General features: G+C 46.2%; 1 protein-coding gene across 2 annotated transcripts in view; it reads left to right on the top strand.

Annotated features, from left to right (window-relative positions):
• Positions 1-13,195, top strand: part of LOC119436476 (transmembrane 9 superfamily member 3-like) — a 96,855-nt gene that overhangs the window by 22,938 nt on the left and 60,722 nt on the right. The window lies entirely within an intron of this gene.

The following is a 13,195-nucleotide window of genomic DNA, read 5'->3' as shown; positions in this document are numbered from 1 at the left end:
CGAGCGTCGACTCCCCGAGCCCGCGGCCAGGCATTTCGCGCGTCGGCACCTCGGACTGCGCGGCTAATCTAATCGAGCGTCGACTCCTCGGACCCGCGGCTAGGCACTGCGCGCATCGGCACCTCGCTCATCGAGTGTCGACTCCTCGGACCCGCGGCTAGGCACTGCGCGCATCGGCACCTCGAGCGTCGACTCCTCGAGCCCGCGGCCAGGCATTTCGCGCGTCGGCACCTCGGAATGCGCGATTGAGCTCACCGAGCGTCTATTCTTTGGACCCGCGACCAGGCATTTCGCACATCGGCACCTCAGACCCGCGACTTAGCACATCGCGCGCCGACTCTATTATCGTATTGCCACGATATCTCGTACCAATACCTATCATACCGCCCCTTCATAAAAAGAACCTCATCATGAGCTCTGTTCACTAGGCCACTTGGGCTGGCACAGACACCTGGCTGCAGAAGTGAGGCATCATACAAAAGTACAGGCTGGAAAGTGCCTAGCAGCTGCATTGCTGCCTATCAGTGGCTCTCCTAACATCCATAGCCATTGTCAATGGAAGATGATCCCAAAATTCAGTGACATGGTAGATTCTACCAAAAGAAAACAATGCCTCACTGACTGTACTAGAGACTGCTATCAATGAGGCAGTCTGCAGGTACAACATTAGAACTACTGTATATTTATGCCCCAGTAGCGCACCCAGGATCTTTGCCAGGGGGGGGTTGACAGTTTGCCAATACCATCTAAACAACACTAATTTCGATTTCTTCACGGGAAATTGTAAAAAAAATGCGCTTTTTGCGACTGTGCAGACGATTGTGCGTCTTACATCTTGGTTGCAGCACTCAAATGCGTAAGGAAATAAAAGTGGTTAAACAAAAGAGGGGGTTAAGTCGACCTCAGGGGGGGGGGGGGGGGTTACAACCCCCGAATCCCCCCCCGTCGGTGCGCCACTGTTATGCCCACATAGTTCTGCACCTCACTTGGTTTGAAACCCAGGCACCATGCTCTTTGTAGAGCAGCAGTAAAGAATGCCATACAAACATGAAAAACACAGAACAAAGGCACAGCAGACCAGAGGCCACATGTCCAAGAAGCCCCACATTACAAAACACATCAAAGATAACAAATTTGGTGCGTTTTAGAGAACTGAAGAGATGGGGAAACTTTGAGAGCCGTTTTCTCAAAACTGTTTTTTCGCCTTTCTGCTCAGTTTCTGGAGCTGATTTCTTCGTTACCATTTAGCCTATTTTGATTCTGTTTTTTTTGTCACGTTCCTTGGACTACAGTGCAGGTCGAGACAGTCTCGCATTTTTATCTTGACTTTTTATAAATTTATGGTGTGGCTATTCGCTCACTCCGAAAGTGTGCTTGGTGCGAAGGTAACTTCAAAAATGACTATCTAAAAAATTTGCGTTGTGAAAAAAAAAAAGTAAGACTGTCACGACCTCCAGCACGCATTGAGCTATGCATTCAATACTCAACGAGCCTTCCATCATGTTTTTTAAGCTCCCCAGGCCCTCCAGAAAGTTCAAGAGAGAAAAATTATGCTCAATAAAATGTTCTCAAGGTATCACTCTGAAACTTTTATAGAAGTATCAGGGAGACATTCTAAACATTTGTGCCAATTTTCATCAAAATCCATGAAGAAATCGGGAAGTTGATTTTCAAAGCCACGTCCCCCCTTAAAGGGGTCCTGAACCACCCCTCAAGCTTGTTTAACTCTTTCATTACCGCGAGAAAATGGTTGTTTTTTTATAGGTCTCGGGAAAAATTTTGTTGCAGCTGCAAATATTCCAGGACACATTGCAGCGTAGCAAATTGTGCATAATGAAATGCTCTTTCCAAAAATATACATTGCAAAAAAAAAAAAGAAACTAGGTAACACAAAAATTCTAGAAAGGGGATAAAAACAATAAAAGAACAAAAACATGGTAGCTACAAAAACATTAACTCTTTCCCTACCACGGGGAAAAAGGTGTTTTTTTTTTTTTTTGTAGGTTACGGTGGATTTTTTTTTTTTTTTCTGAAGGAACTACTGCACTCAATATTTTTTGTAATACATAAACAAAAAGCAGAGTGAATAAACTTTTCATGCATAAAAGTTTTACTAACGAGATATATGTCATAAAAAAGATATAAATTGCCAAAATCAAGATTGTGGGATAAAATTAAAGAAAGTTTGTAAAGACACGCTTATATTTACTAAGAAAAAAATTTGACGAAAATTGTGAGGTATACAAAATGTACTGCTGTCTAATAGGCACTGTCTCCGAAAAAAATCAATATTTTTCATTGAACAGGTATTCCGGTACAAAAATTTAACTGCAAGCACTACAGTTAGGCGTGCCGGGTTGCGGCCCGCCGATGTTCCAAGCTGGTTTGCATCGTCGTCGCTTTCAGACTCAAAGTCCGACGAAAAGTCGGTGTCCTCCGACTCGTTGCTATTCGATGTATCGATAAAATCAGCCGCAGAGGCAGCGGAATCGCAATATCTGCAATCTCCTGAAGCGCATGCGCCGCTTTTGGAGCCGGACAATTTCGCATTCTGCTTTGACAATTGCGAAACTTCGGAGCATGTTTAAAAATCATCACCTGGAGGAAAAAAAAGCAAACTGCATAGAAAACAAAAATATAGTTTCTCCTCCTTCACGTCCGATGGCGCAGTGTGTCCGTGAGCGGTGTGGAAGTTCTTGAAAGTGGCGTTTCAAACCATCGATAAAGGGCTAACTATGCCCAGTGGGCATGGTACGGGAAGAGTTAATATCAAAGGAAATTCAGAATATACATTTCAAAGATAAATAACCCAGGAATACTGTCTGAAAAAAATTAATGCTCAGTACACTGCTGTTTTTCGGATACAAAATAGAAACTAAGACTAGGAACTGCTTCATTGCTCGTGCCATGCGATGAAGCAGGTCCTGGTTTTTGTGGAGAATTGATGCATTCCGCACTTTGCGGTCCTCGTAACACATTTTGCAGTTTCACTTTTTCACCATCTTCCAAGGATGGGCTGATGAGAAGTCCAATGAATGTTCTTAACTAGTTTGTCTAGAGCAGGGGTTCTCAAGCATGTTCGTTTCAGGGAACCCTGCTAAGCTCCATGATGCGCCAAGGAACCCCCCCCCCAGAGTTAACCGAATTAAAATGTCCTAATTAACCAAATGTTGAATTATCGAGGGTATCAAGAAAACAATAACCAAATGCTTAACTACGTCAACACGCTTTTATTTACTCAATGAATCAGCAAATTCTGTTTATATTTATATAGCACAAGACCAGTGCGGAAGCTGAAATTCTTGTCATCTCATGACTGATTAGCGCTAGCAGCGGCGAAGGCCTCGCGCGCGTACATCCCGATTATTTTTTCGCCAGTCAGCTGCTCGCCAACAAATTGTCCGTCCATCGCGTTGTAGCCGGGGCTCTTAATCTTCGACAGCTTTGCACTGAGTCAAAGCAAAACTACTGTTTGCCGCAACCGCTGCGGACGAAACCGCGACCTTGCGGTTCAGAAGGCAGGCGGCCGACGCACGCACCGAGTCAAAACGAAACTACCGTTCGCTGCAAGAAGTGCGGACGAAACCGCGGCCGCTATCAACGCGATCATGGACGGCGACCTTGCGGTTCAGAAGGCAGGCGGCCGACGCACGCACCAAGTCAAAACGAAACTACCATTCGCTGCAAGAAGTGCGGACGAAACCGCGGCCGCTATCGACGCGATCATGGACGGCGACCTTGCGGTTCAGAAGGCAGGCGGCCGACGCACGCACCAAGTCGAAACGAAACTACCATTCGCTGCAAGAAGTGCGGACGAAACCGCGGCCGCTATCGACGCGATCATGGACGGCGACCTTGCGGTTCAGAAGGCAGGCGGCCGACGCACGCACCAAGTCAAAACGAAACTACCATTCGCTGCAAGAAGTGCGGACGAAACCGCGGCCGCTATCGACGCGATCATGGACGGCGACCTTGCGGTTCAGAAGGCAGGCGGCCGACGCACGCACCAAGTCGAAACGAAACTACCATTCGCTGCAAGAAGTGCGGACGAAACCGCGGCCGCTATCGACGCGATCATGGACGGCGACCTTGCGGTTCAGAAGGCAGGCGGCCGACGCACGCACCAAGTCAAAACGAAAGTACCGTTCGCTGCAAGAAGTGCGAACGAAACCGCGGCCGCTATCGACGCTACCATGGTTGGCGACTACGCATTTGTGAAGGCACGCAGCCGACGCGCGCACCGAGTGAAAACGAAACCACGGTTTGCCTGAACCGCTGCGGACGAAACTGCTGTGGTTATCGACGCGATCATGGATGGCAACTACACACTTATGAAGGCACGCGGCATGCCGCCAACGCGGTGTTACGCGCGGCGATAAAAGCAAGAATAAAGTCTTTTAAGGGCGCGATTAGGCACGAAGCACTCCGGCGTTGCTGTCAATCACGTGCCGCGCACGCTTTCCACTGAGGACCATGGCGATGCGGACTGCGTCGCTTCGTTTCGGTTGGACGCTAGCGCAGTTCTTGCTTGCTCTTCTGCGGCGCGTATTTGCGATGCTTCGCGCATATTTTTTCTTCACTTTTTTTTATTCCTCCAACGTATACGTCAGTGCGCACGCAATCGGCACCTACGCTAACTACAAACGGGAGAAATGCGCATGTTGGTAAATTACGGCCTCTGAGATTTAAGTTCGAAAGCTTAGGCGTAATGCCCGTTTTCAAAGGTTGGGTGGCTACAAGCGGCTTGCGAATTTATTGCGCAGTTCGCGCGTTGCCGTTACGCAGTGTGATGTGCTTTTTGACACTCCGGCATGAGTAACGGAGGTTCTGTGGATCGAGCGCACCTCATTTTCGCTGTTTTAACCACTTGGTTAGCGCGGGACCACGGAAAATTTGTCAGTGGCTCGCGGAACCCCGAGCAGGGACCTGCGGAACCCCAGGGTTCCGCGGAACCCACTTTGAGAACCCATGGTCTAGAGTCATGCACCTTTTTCCAGGACTGATCTCTCTCAGCGTTGCTGGGCAACTACAGAATTACACTGCCAAGGATATTTGTTTGCATTTTTGCAGATAGTCTTTATCACCTCCGCAGTGAAGAAGAGCAGAAAGAAATCCCGCACCGGGGGCGGGGGGGGGGGGGTTGTAAACTGTCTTGCGCTGGGCCGAGATGTGCTACAGGCAGCCTTCTTGGCGTGAACGAAAGTTCCTTTGCTGCCATCATGTACATCATGACCAAGCGTAGTATGCACTCTGAAGATAATCAGTAGAGCTGTTAGGTTGTGCAAAAAGATAGGCAGATAAGCATGCACGAGTAAGGAGACCGCTCAAAGCCGTAAACGAAGCTTGCCGGTGAACAGGTGCAGATGCCCCAGGCTGACTCAAAATATTGTCGCCGTCAGTGCTTGAATCTCGTCTGCTGTCATCTTCGGACAAGTAACTCGAGTCCTCATCGCCAAATTCAAGTGTGGGTGCGGCATAATTCCAAGCAGGATGCTTCTCGAGTGATGCGTACAAGTGGAGGACGATGCCATGGGAGCGACTTTCGATAAAAGCATAGTAATAGTAGTGAAAGGCAGCGCCCCTCGCCAGGATTTGACACTCTTGGAAACTGGCTGAAAATGCCAGGTCCACATGTTGGACATGCAGTGGACCGTCGGAAAGGCACTTTGGTGGAATAAAAGAACTCGGACTCAAACCAAAACTCACTCGTGAACAGCTGGCATCATTTTCGGGTAATTATCACCGCTCAGCACTGTCAGATGGCAAAGCCGATGATAAAATATAATTCTTGACTTTCTGGGGAGTCTTTTGATTTCAAACATTTGATGTTAGTGTGGCATAATCATGAGCTGCGTGTTTTTTCTTGAGTGCAGCACAGGGTGACAGCCACACCCTTTTTCGCAACAACACACGAACATTAGCTGCAAAAAGGTCCATGAAAAATTGCAACATTGTCAGAGTGGGAAAATTTAAACTGATTCTAAAAGTGCAGTGCCTGGACTAACTACTGGGTGGTCTTAAGTGCATAAGCGGCTCCAACATGTCGAAATCAGCAATTTAAAGCATCAATTACTGGTGATGGATCTGACTAGGCATTCTAATGAAAGAGTTAAAACACACAGTCCACGGATAGCATACGCTGCTGTGAACATCTCATCCAAAGTTTGCAGTTGTGCGCGGCACTGGAGCTCGCAAGCGGGCAGCGCGGTCACCTTTTTCTCAAACTCTTTTCAACAGGAGCCTTCTCCTCACTCTTTTCCGGCTGCTATATTTTATCATATAGGAGATTCCCATAAGCGGCTGCTATTGGCCAATAGCTGACATCAGTCAATAAGGGTTTTTGGATCAGTGTGTGTCTTCCTACTGTTGCTGTGTATATTTATTGACATAGTTTAATAAGCAGGCTGAAGTAAGCGAATATCTGCATTTCAAGTTTTGACAGAAATTGCGTACTGGAACTACGACTATCGTACTATCGTCTGCTACCGCTCGGCCGCACCTGCCCGTGTAGGAATGAAACTTTGGTCACACTGCTTACCTGTGTCATAGAAGTTAGGTCTCACTAATTTCTATTAGTTTTGAACACTTAACTAGCCTCAAACCACGCGAAACTTAAGGTCAGAACAGACGGACGTACACTTGCCAACGTGTGCTCACTCCCGGCCGCTCCTGGCTAAACGCTTTGATTGATTGATTTATTTATTTATTTAATTATTTATTTATTTATTTATTTCAAGAATACTGCCAGCCTCTGATTAGAGGCTTAAGCAGGAGTGGTTACATACGTTATATAACGAACAATACATTGAGTACAAGGCGCAAAGCGTGAGCAAAATGAAATAGCACTTAAATTGAAAATATGAACGTGACATTTGCAAAAACATAGGATTTAGCGCTAACAATGTGAAACCATTCCAGAAGAAGAAAATGCGAACTGCTCTTAGTGCTAAGTTGACGAACATTTAAGAAACAGAAAAACAGAGAACTAGAAGAGTATATGTATACAACATGTGGCAAATGATTTCAGAACCTACATCCTATCAGACAAACATAATGAAATAGTGTGTGTAAAAATGTAAAAATGCGTAGCAGTAGCAGATGCATCAGAAAACATGTGCGTTCAATTACGTGGAAGGGCAGGCTGGGAAAAAAAAAAGGGAGGGCAGTCAATGTACCCCGCTCATTTATACAACTTCTTTAAGCAGTTTTAAGAAAGATTCAATGTTGTCGCAGGCAACCACCGCAGCAGGAAACATTCCATTCCCTAATGGTTCGGGGGAAATATGAATTTCTAAACGCTTCTGTTTTGCAGTAGTAATCTTTAAGCTGCTTAGTGCGGCTAGACTGAGTTGATCGCCAAGCGAGAGGCTCGGTAGGCGTGTCCTTGTCTATGCCTAATTTTCCATGATAGAGCAGATACATATACTTTAATTGTTCTTTATATCGCCGTTTTTGTAGGGTAACTAGTTCTGCTGTTTCGAGCATCGCACTTTGGTGGTGCATACCGGCTAAAAGAATTAAATCCAAATCTTATCACCTTTCTCTGAATTTTTTCCATCTTGTTTATGTTAATATCGCTATGTGGATCCCGGACGACGGACCCATACTCAAGAATCGGGCAGACGAAAGTTTTGTAAGCTAGTAGCTTTATCTCACGGGATGAATTTCTTAAGCAACACCTCAAGTAACCAAGCTTCTGCATGGCTTTCTTTTCTATGTATGACACGTGCTCATTCCACTTTAAGTCCGAGCTGATAACTACACCCAAATATTTATAGCTTGTCATGTGGTCTAAAATTTGCCATCGATCGAATACTGATTGTTTAAAGGCTGTCATTCCCACGTCACGGTCATCGCTAGTTTTTTCCGCATTGATTTTCATTTGCCGTGCGCTGCACCATGATTGCACTGTAGGCAGCGAGGTACTTAACAGCGATTGGTCAGCGGGACTGTGGTTTTCTTTATATAAAATGCAATCGTCAGCAAGCAATTTTATTTTAACTGGCAATTCCTGTGCAATATCATCAATGAAAATTAAGAAAAATAAGGCCCAAGCACTGATCACTGTGGGATTCCGGATAGTACAGGCCTTGAACATGAATGTGTTCCGTCAATATTTACAGTTTGCCATCTCGAAGAAAGGTGTGCTTGAATCCAAAATAGAAGGGACTCATTTTTAAGTATAGGTTTTAATTTTATCATGAGTTTGGTGTGGGATACCTGGTCAAATGCTTTCTCGAAATGTAAAAAAATAACATCAATACGTCAATTTGCCCTTGCTCATCAAGAATAGCTGCAAAATCGTGAATGGTTTCTAAAAGCTGAGTAGTGGTTGAAAGTCCTTTACGAAATCCATGCTGGCCTGGGGTCGAGAAAACCATGAAGCTCAAGAAAAACTGTTAGATGTTTAAAGATAATGTGCTCAAGAAGTTTGCAACATGTGCAAAGTATAGAAATGGGTCACCCGCCGGGGTGGCTCAGTCAGCTAAGGCGTTGCGCTGCTGAGCACGAGGTCGCGGGACCGAATCCCGGCCCCGGCGGCCGCATTTCGATGGAGGCGAAATGCAAAAACGCCCGTGTGCTTGCGTTGTAGTGCGCGTTAAAGAACCCCAGGTGGTCAAAATAATCCGGAGCCCTCCACTACGGCGTGCCTCATAATCAGAACTGGTTTTGGCACGTAAAACCCCAGAAAGAAGAAGAAGAATAGAAATGGGTCGATAGGAAGAAAGTAGTGATGAGTCTTCTCCTTTTGGCACGGGAACAATTTTTCCAAACTTCCAGTCAGGAGGCAACTCGGATAGACATAACGACTTATTAAAAAATCACACATAAGAATTGAGATCACCACTCGGCATACCGGGAAAGAAATGTGTTGGGTATCGCACCGACGCCCCAAGATTTTTTTCGTATCAATGTTAAGTAAAAGCTTTAGAACACCTTCTTCCATTAATATAACCTCACTAATAGGTGGAACGCTTTGCAATGTCGAAAATATTTGGTTTTCACCGTTGTCAACTGTAAACACGGAACAGAAAAAGTTGTTGAAGGATTCTGCTACTAGTAATTTCTCCGATACTGTTTCACCATTAATGCAGAGGCTGGGCACGGCTGTTGATCTTGAAGAAAAATGCTGCCAGAATTTTGCAGGGGACGAAAGGAGAAAATGCTTCATAGTGACATTGTGGTAGTAGTCTTTTGCTTTTTTAAAGCTTTGGCTTAAATGAGTGTGCAGCGCTGAAAGTTCGCGCATGTTACTTTCAGAGGAGTGCTTCTGGTGTTGTTTTCTAGTCTTCTTCGCCTTTCGTTCCAAGCGTACAATTTCTTTTGTTATCCATGGGTGGGTTTTGCGGACAACGATTACTTTAGTCGGTACAAAGTTATTCACGCATTGCAACACAAGATTTTTAAAGTATTGCCAAAGATCCTCTACTGAAGTACTGCAGATTGGGCAAGTTGGTGCATTGTATTTTTGTCTTGCTTTAGCGCAGCTCAGTTTGAGTATGAAGGGAAAAAAGAGGACAGGTGACAGGGTGAGCGCTCACCCTGTCACCTGTCCCCTTTTTTCCCTTCATACTCAAACTGAGCTGCGCTAAAGCAAGACAAGAATCCTCTACTGAGCATAAAGCAGACTGGGATAGAGAAACAAAGTTGGAAAAAGATAAGTCCAGAGCATCTAATATATGTACATCATCTGCTCGTGAGAAAACAAGCATTGAACGCTTTTCATGCTCAACCATAGCGACATGGTCCAAACACATCGTAAGACATACCATTCTGTGATCTGATATACCGTTGACGACGCTAACTCCCGAAACCTGAGGAAGCATTCTTCTGCTAACTAAAAAAAGATCTAAGATAGATTCTGAGTCATTATGTATGTATGTGTTGTTTTACTAATTGTGTTAGGTCATGATACATTATAAGATCAACAAAGGGTTCAGCAATTTGTGCACCGAACTGAGGAAATTCACCATCCCATACCACTGAGGGAAAATTAATATCACCACCCTGTAGTATATATTGCAGGATGAAGCTCTGCATGAGCAGAGAAATTCATTAAGTTGGTCGCTGAAACTGCTGTCTGTGTTAGAGGGTGATAAAACCCCCGATAATGAATGTTTTGTCAACTGTATGCACCTTTGCGAAGACACATTCAATTCCAGGAATGTCTGCCAACCTTTCAATTCGCAAAGATACTTCAAAATGATGGCGACCCGCCACCTCTCGAAATTCAATCTTTACGGAAGATTTTATAGCCGTTAGGTGCCATTTCCTTGTCACTGACATCAGGTTGCAACCATGATTCTGTAATAATTACAATATGCGGCCTGTACGCAAGGATTATGCTCTCAAGGTCGGAGGACTTGCCCACTATGGTGCGAGCGTTCCAGGTTCAAGCACAAAAAACAGTTTGTGTCATTTTTATTGATTCATCAGTTTGCTGCCGCTGCATCTTCGGGTCTGCCTCAGGGGACCATCTTTCTCGGTTCATTTTCCCATTTGAACCATTCGCCGTCGACCTTAACTTTGTTGCAAACAAGTTTCACATTCTTGCCTGCCCTTCTAGCGTCAGAAGTACTCTCCCATAGCATTTTCCTTTTGTACCTAGTGGCTGCCGAGAAGTCTTCCGCGATTGAAATAGTTTGCCCTTCAATTTGTAGGAATTCTTTAACACATATATTTTTTCTCTGTGATCGTAAAATTTTACAATTACAGGACGCGTTTTACTGCGCTGCTTTCGTCCTATTCTGTGTATTCCTTTAACTGAACGGGCTTCAACACCTAAAATATCTTTAAATCTTGTCACCACACACGCCGAAGGACCGTTTGTTTCATCATCATCAGGAACACCGAAAATAAGCAGGTTGTTTCAGCGACTCCGGTCCTCCAAGTCTACGAGCTTATGCTCCAAGCATTTCACAGTTTTTTCAAGGCCAGTGATCTGGCTGCTAAGTTTAATTAAAGAAGCCAATTCTTCAACTGTTTTTAGTTTTGACTCGATTCTGTCAAGTCTCTTCTGAATGTTATTCTGACCATCCCGTAACTGAGCCAAGAGTTCCGCAGTGGTAGGACCGGGATTTGACTCCACATCTCCGCAGAGAATTAACAGGGATAAAAGAAAATCTTTCGCAGCAGAAAGAAACATGTAACAGCTACGAGGGCACGTCAGCTGGATGAAGCACAGATCACTAGTTTTAAGTGTAGAAAATTTGTTACTGACCTGCACGTAAAAAAAAAAAAAAAAAAATGGGTTGGCCATATTATGGATCTGATGCCAGCTGACGTGCCCACTGACTGAGAGCGGGTGCAACGGGGTTCTTATATGCGCACCCTCCGAAGTAGAGTGTGCTGTGTGCCATGACGTCCAGGCTTCCTTGTAGAAATCCGGTGCGCATGCGTTGTCTCGAGCGTCATGTGCGAAGTTGTCGAAGCTTGTCAATCCTTGCGATATGCTGGCCTTCGTTGCCGCATCGAACAGAAGTACAGTTAAACCTACCTGCTTATAACAAACCTCCATATAACGAATTCCTGGATAAAATGAAGTTTTTCTATTCCCCGCCGTTACTCCATAGAAGCACATGTATTTGAGACCTCTACGTCGTGGGTTCTCAAAGTGGGTTCCGCGGAACCTACGGGTTCCGCAGGCCCCTGCTCGGGGTTCCGCGAGCCACTGATAAATTTTCCCTGGTCCCGCTCCCGACAAGTGTCTAAAACGGCGAACACGAGGTGCGCTTGATCCAAAGAACCTCCATTACCCACGCCCGAGTGTCAAAAAGCACATCACAGTGCGTAACAGCAACGAGCGAACTGCGCAATAAATACGCAAGCAGCTTGTAGCCACCCAACCTCTGAGAAAGGGCAGCGCACCTAAGCTTTCGCACTTGAATCTCGGAGGCCGTAACTTACCACCATGCGCCTTTCTCCTATTTGTAGATAGGGTAGGTGCCGATAGGGTGCGCACTTACCTATACGTTGGAGGGGAAAAAAAAAATGCGGAGCACCGCAAATGCGCGCTGCAGAAGAGCAAGAACGGCGTAGCGTCGAACCGAAATGAAGCGGCGCAGTCCGCATCGCCGTGGTCCTCAGCTTGCACCGTGGTCCTCAGCGGCAATCGTACGCGGCACGTGACTGAGAGCAACGCCGAAGCGCTTCGTGCCTAATTGTGCCTTTAAAGCCTTTATTCTTGCGTTTATCGCCGCGCGTAACACCGGGTTGGCGGCTAGCCGCCTGCCTCCGTAAGTGCGTAGTCGCTATCTCTGATCGCGTCGATAACCACTGCAGTTTCATCCGCAGCGGTTGCGGCAAATAGTTTCGTTTTCACTCGATGTGCGCGTCGGCTGCGTGCCTTCACAACTGCGTAGTCGCCTCCCATGGCAGCGTCGATAGCGACCGCAGTTTCGTCCGCACTTCTTGCAGCGAAAGGTAGTTTTGTTTTGACTTGGTGCGTTTGTCAGCCTTCTGAACCGTAATGTGGCCGTCCATGATTGCGTCGATAGCGGCCGCGGTTTTGTTCCACACTTCTTGCAGCGAACGGTAGTTTCGTTTTGACTTAGTGCGTGCGTCAGCCGCCTGCCTTCTGAACTGCAAAGTCGCCGTCCATGATCGCATCGATAGCGGCCACGGTTTCGTCGACAGCGGTTGCGGCAAGCAGTAGTTTCGCTTTTACTCAGTGCAAAGCTGTCGAAGATAAAAAGCACCGGCTACATCGCGATGGACGGACAATTTGTTGGCGAGCAGCTGAGTGGCGAAAAAATAATCGGGATGTGCGCCCGTTGGTGCAAGGCGCGTCTCAGATGAAAACGCGCGCCGCGAAGGATGTCGCGAGGCCTTCGCCGCTGCTAGCGCTAATCAGTCATGAGATGAAGAGAATTTCAGCTTCCGCACTGGTCTTGTGCTAAATAGAAACAAGATCTGACGATTCATTGGGTAAATAAAAGTGTGTTGACGTAGTGCAGCATTTGTTTGTTTTCTTGATACCCTCGATAATACGACATTCGGTTAAATCAGGGGGGGGGGTTCCTTGGCACTTTATGGAGCTTAGCAGGGTTCCCTGGGATGAACGTACCTGAGAACCCCTGCTCTACGTAATGAAGTGGCAGCAGGAGACCCCCCTCGATATAACGAATTTTCCCCTCCGACAACCTAGAGATTTTGCCCCAAATTTTGTCATTTTTGTGTGAGCAGAAACCGGAAG

Source organism: Dermacentor silvarum, chromosome 1, assembly GCF_013339745.2.
Source record: "Dermacentor silvarum isolate Dsil-2018 chromosome 1, BIME_Dsil_1.4, whole genome shotgun sequence".
In the NCBI taxonomy this organism is placed as follows: domain Eukaryota; kingdom Metazoa; phylum Arthropoda; class Arachnida; order Ixodida; family Ixodidae; genus Dermacentor; species Dermacentor silvarum.
Note: the sequence above shows the minus strand (reverse complement) of the source record. Positions and strands in the feature narration are given on the sequence as shown.